The following is a 6,660-nucleotide window of genomic DNA, read 5'->3' as shown; positions in this document are numbered from 1 at the left end:
TATATTCAAGCTTTAAGCAATAATCATTCGGTTCTTTGTAAAATGTCGGCATAAATGTTTTATGTTTTCACCTTTATCTTAGAATATAAAACAGACTTCATCGTAGATAATAATGCCGGAAATAGCTTGAATAAATATTAACTAAATTTTTAAATGATATAAAGTGACGATATCAATGTAAATAAATATTAACATTTATCGTGTATTATATTTTAAGGTGTATGTTAAACATTTAATTTTAATGAGTTTAAATGCATTTTATTATTCACAGTTCGTTGGTGAGACGCAAACCCACGTTCAACTACTATTCAGTAAATTAGATAGAGTTAGAAAACCTAATAAATAGGATTTAACAATTCGAAGGGCTTATCACACCAAGGCCGACAGAAAGAAGGACCAGATCTTTTACAAAAAAGTTAGTCTTTAATAATCACATTTCAAATTTAGGTAAGGATGCACTTCGGGTTCAAGGACCCCTCATCAGCTTACAAACACATGGCACCAACATAATAATTATAACATCAATAGTTAACCAACACAAAGGAATATCTAATATATACAGTGCGCTGTGTTTACAATTTTTAATGTAACCCATATACTAAAGAACTAAAACTATCGAGCATAAAGTTTTTAAATACAGTGGTGCCTCATATAACGTACTTAATCCGTTCCATGTGCACGTCCGTTAAGTGAAACGTCCGTTATACGAAACGCATTTTCCCATAGAAATACATGTTAAAATATCTAATTTGTTCCGCAGCATAAAATAACCGTACTGTATCGTAAAAAAATGAACATGGGGTGCGTTTTTTATTCCTCCGCGTAACTCTGCGCGAGCGACATCCGTTTAAAAATTCCTGCGGAATGCGTTCCTAAATTCCGGTGGGAGCGCGCGCCGTCGAACGGCAAAAACGGCCCCTTGTAGCAGTAGTTTACGGTGGAAAGCAACATGGCGTCCTCCATGACTCAGATAGTTTCCTTTTCGGGTCCATTATGTAGTTTTATGAGTGAGAATTTAGAAATCGTGAAAGCGCGAGTTAGCGCACGCGGTGATGTAAGTGTCTTTACGAATTTGTTTTTCGAGGCTATTTTGAATGCTTTTACAACAAATAATTCATTTTATGGTTGAATTTTACAGTTGGGACCCTTCTTTTGCCTTTTAAAGCTCATATTTTAGAATTATAGATTCCTCCATCACGATATTATCGATAGTGGGAGCGTCGCCATCTTTCTTTCTTTCACCGTCGTTCCTAAATGCCTACAAACAGCAGCGCACTCCCGTAGTAGCGGAGACGCAGAGCGATCGCTATTAAAGAACGCACCGATGAAACAGTCACCAATTATGCTGGAAAGTCCGTTGTTCGCAGCCAGTCCTTTGCTCGAGTCACGTAACGGCTAAACAGAAAGTCTGTTGTTCGCAGCGTCCGTTATTCGAGACGTACAGTACGTTATACGAGGCACCACTGAACAATGACAATGTGATATATCATATTGTTTGGGACTAGTAAATGTCTTATTTTCTCCCACATTTTCCAAATCCTGGTAGATGGTTCCACTATTAATAATAAATATTGTTAAGTATATTAAAAACCAAAAATGGAGGAAAACTCACAATATTTATTATTAATAGTGGAACAGTCTACCAGAATTTGGAAAATGTGGGAGAAAATAAGACATTTACTGGTCCCAAATAATATGATATATCACATTGTCATTGTATTGAAAAACTTTATGCTCGATAGTTTTAGTTCGTTAGTATATGGGTTACATTAAAAATTGTAAATACAGTGCTAAATACAGTGAGGGGTCCTTGTACCCGAAATGCATCCTTACCTAAATTTGAAATGTGATTATTAAAGACTAACTTTTTTGTAAAAGATCTGGTCCTTCTTTCTGTCGGCTTTTGTGTGATAAGCCCTTCAAATTGTTAAATCTCATTTATTAGGTTATCTAACTCTATCTAATTTATAGTCGAAGGCTAAAAGCGTCGTTTATTACTGTTCAGTAGTTTTATTCACTCGGCTACTTATGGGCCCTTGTGTGAAAAGAATTGTTTTAGACAAAATATGATATATATCTATTATCGTCGGGAATGCTGTTAAATATAAGAAAACTCTTTAATGTAATGAAAACCTAGTATATAGAGGTTAAGTTACAAATTTTACTTCTCTCTGGTCGCCATCGCACATTACATTACAGTCTGAAAAGCCATATGGTACAGTATGTTGACAACATCCTGCAGCTAATTTTTTACTTTTTCCAACCCGCGGAAACTTAGGTTTTATTAAAACCCATCGTGATTTCGGCCAGCTAAACAATAGAGCAATCGAGGAGTAAAAAACGAGATTTCAGCCAATTGTATTACTTATGAAATAAAGACTTCCTGGGGCTGTTTTCAAGTGTGATAAAGCCAGACCTCATACTGCGAGAATCTTTGAACAATGTCTCTGTGAGGTTCACACCTTTCTCTGGCTAGCTAAGTCTCAAACCTCTTGACAAATATGTGTCGAATATGCGATGCAGGCAGTTGCAGACATTAAGAATGTGAGCGAATTAGCTCAACAATTGCAGAATAAAGGGCAGAATCTGTTACAGGACAACATTGGATTTCTTTGCATCAATTCGCGTCGTATATCGACTTGTATAGTCACCAGAAGAGTTTTTACTACATATTAACATATGCCATATAAATTATTACCTTGCCATTCCACTCTAATTAAAAATCCTTTAGGAATAAGAATGTAATCAGTTTTTCTATCTACTTGTTATGTGTGTAAGTTTTATAGGAAGACACACTTCCTTTCAAAAAAGATACACTTTGAAGAATTTTCTAGTGAAATTTTTTTCTGTACTAAATGCATAAAACAACGACATTTTCTGTTTATTGTATATTTAAGATTGTGAAAGGATTATCAATTGTAATTTACAGTCCTCATATTGCATTAAAGCAGAAAAATATTACGACAGTAGTTATATCAATAATTACAATGGAAACTTAAATATTGATTTTTAAAATCGCCGGCACAATTTACAAAATTACGAATTAATTTATTGTAATCGTCTCGTTACCATTTTATCTAAAATAAATTGTCATCTAAGATTTTTCAATCATCAAAGTTAAATTTCAAACTAATTTCATAAATGAAAATTATGAAAATTAATTTGTTAATAAATAAATTTTTATAACAGACTAGCTGACCCGGCCACGCGTTGTTGTGGCTCAAAATGTATTTATTATAAATGTATAACATTACCCCCGTGGGGTGAATTTCAAAAAATCCCTTCTTAGTGTACAGTACATTATCTTGACGTACCCTATAAAAACGCATCTAAAATAGTATAATAAAAGCAGAGTTCTTCACAGTAAGCCTTAATCCTGTTCCTCTCCCCCGCAAGGAAATATCGAAAAATCCCTTTTTAGTATATAGTCTGTTGACGTAACCTATTAAAACACAATTAAAAACGCAAAAAACCGCATGTAAAATAGTATAATAGAAGCCAAGTTGTTCACGGTAAGCCATAATCCTGTCCATCTCCCCCCAGTGGGGGGAATTTTGATATGTGTATTATATAAAAACACGTGCGTATTCGAATGCAACGTTGTGTCAAAATTTCAAAGGAATCGGTAGGAACAAACGAACGTTATATTTTATTTATATAGATAGATAGAAAATGATCTGCTTCAGTCCATTCTCACAGAAAAGCAGAATGCCTGACAGAAAAGCAAACTTAGGTCGTCGGAAGTTAGCGCCATCTGTTGGACATAAAAGCCTTAATCCATATATAAATATATTTTTGAAAGGGGGGAAATGGTGGTCTTCACATATGCCAGAAACCTTTGCGGGAGTGTATTAATAATACATTATTGAACAATGAAGCAGCATTCAAAGTAATTTTTCTTATTAAATCGTTTTTTCCTTTTGAATGTATCTTCATTATTTTTATATTTTCAGCTCGCTAGTGCTTACCTATCAATATTGATTTTCTTTATACAGTTTCAACAATTAGATAATAAAATATTTATACTCTAAGATGAATTTTTATCTACAACATATTTTGTTATATTCACTACTACAATTCATTTAGATGTGAGGTTATTATTATTAATAACTAATTAGTATTGACCTTCTATGCTGTTATACTTAAGAACGTAAAAATGTATTTATAAGTAAATAGTAACTGAAACTTCGATTGTATCAATACAAAATTAAAATATATTTTATGCAAGTCAAAGCTTCTCATTAATTTGAAGAGTCTCATTAATTTGTAAGGCGATTAAAAAAGTTTAATACAGATATTATGGTTTGTTATACGAAGAGGAGACCCATTGAAATGATTTACATCTGAATTATTTTAAAAATTGGATTTATAATCCCAGAATATTATTAAAAATATAAATATTTACAATTAAATATCTGCTTTACCTTCCCGGCTGTTATGGAAAATGTTTGAATCATTTGACCCTTCGGGTTTTTTTTTTTTTTTTTATTTTGCATATATATACATTTTGAGATCCTCTGAATCCCAAAAAGTCAAAAACGAGGGGAATTTCGTGGATGTGTGCGCGCGTGTGTTGGTGTCTATTTCGTGTAATATCTCTAGATGAGGTAAAGATTAAAAAATGAAATTTGGCATGGTAACTTGTATATAAGGAGCATTGATACTATTAAATTTTGGTGGCTAATGGTCGAGAGGGTAGGAGGTAGAGGGGGTCTTGTGTTATATTTCGAGTGGAGTTGGACTTAATGAAAATTTTACTCGTTATTGGCATTTACAATGTCTTGAAAAACTCTTTTTTTTTTATCCTCAAAATCAAGCTTGTTGCCTTTTTATGATTAATAATATATCATTTATTTTTTTAAATTACATAATATATGGTGCCACATATGATTTTATTTTAAATAATTACTAGCCAAAAAAATTTTAAAAAACTAAATAAAAATATGCATCTAGTAGATTTATATTTTGTAAACTTTTATTTTTCCGTTATTCGAATTCAGTCGCTAACTAGAGGTTCTCTCTTCTTGCATTCTCGAAACTTCTGTTCCTTTCTTCCTTTGTTCCACACTTGTTCTATTGTTTCAGCAGTGACCGATTTTTAGGCACTGGGCCTGCTTCCGGTTTTTAGAGGATTAACTACACTTTTACATATTTTCTTCTGGAAAATTTTTCTACAAAGAATGGGCGACATACGAAGCAACATAAGTTTTGGCGAATGGAGCATGTTGCAAACTTTCCTGGTGAAGCCGCGAATGTTAAGCAAATCGTTGCTGAATTTTTGAAAATGGTATAACGTCAAACGTTGAAATTTTTGTAATAATTAAAAAATTATTTAGCAAAACGAATCTGAGAAATTAATATTTTTTCTGAAACAACAATAATTTTAAGTATTTGAAATGCATTCTTTAAAATTCAATTAGGTAAATAAATATACAATAAATAATTAAAAGAATTTATAATTAATAAAAATTCCTTAAGGTTATCACATTTTGAAATGCTCAATGAAAAACAAATCGACAACCAGAAAAAAGGGGAACAATAGTAGAAAATTAAGTACTGTATATTAATAATAAAATTATGACCGAAGAAATTTAGGTGACAATTATCAATAATTTAATATAACACCGTATATTCAGATATACATTGTTCATTCATTATGTCTGAACTTACGAGTCCGGAAAGTTCACGAACTTTGCAAATAGAAGTTGTTTGCATTTACTTAGAAGCTAGTCAGTTTATCGCCTTCGAAGTAGTCTCCTCCTCAGTCTAAGCACCGAATCCAGCGTTTCTGCCACGAAAAAACGCTTCCTGAAACGCTTCTTTTGGGATGATGCGCACTCCGTTCAGCGAATTTTCCTTAATGACGTCAATGGATTCAAAACGGCGACATTTGAGAACTGAAATTTGGGAAACAAAACTAAGTATGCCGGGGCTTAGTCCAATGAATGTAAAGGTGTGGGAACAAGTGGCGTCGAGTTCTTGGCCAAAAATTCTGTCATCAGCAGTGCATTGTCATGATGCCGTTCTCTCCGAACAGTCGGTCTTTTCTTTCCCACTGCTTCACGAAGACGTTTCATCACATCCAGTTAATATTCATGGTAAGACACCTTCGGAATCGAACAAAACAGTGAGCAATTCACTTGATCTTCACATTGGACCGAACTTGTCGCGCAGTTTTGGGTCGCAGTGAAGATTTTCTCACCCACTCTGGTGATTTGTTTCCACGTCGTAGCTCATCGACTCATGTCTCATCCTCAGTGATGATGTTTTTCATGAAATTTTCACCGAACCTAGCCGATCCCAGAAGCTCTTCACTCAGTTGCACTCACTGAAAAAAATCGCAAAATACAATCAACAGGTATTTACACAAATGAACGTAACGCAACAGATAAAGATAGAACAAACTGTTTTCGGCAGATAGTACAAAAAACTTGCCGCTAGAGAGCTGTGCAAACTGCACTCAGATTCAATTATCGATTGGTGCGTAATTTTGAAAGTTCACGAACTTTCCGGACAGACCGTGTATACTTTTTTTTAATCATTTTTTGCACATTTCAATGGATCTACATCATTCTGTACCTTTACAAAAAAGAAAAAAAAAATGTACGCAACTGCTTTTACGATTGACGCTTATAAGCAATTTTACTTTGTGGTACTATT

This window comes from Centruroides vittatus, unplaced genomic scaffold (genome assembly GCF_030686945.1).
Source record: "Centruroides vittatus isolate TY-2023 unplaced genomic scaffold, ASM3068694v2 scaffold_1152, whole genome shotgun sequence".
NCBI classification, from domain to species: Eukaryota; Metazoa; Arthropoda; class Arachnida; order Scorpiones; family Buthidae; genus Centruroides; species Centruroides vittatus.
The sequence above is the reverse complement of the archived record's forward strand: the minus strand, read 5'-3'. Positions refer to the sequence as shown.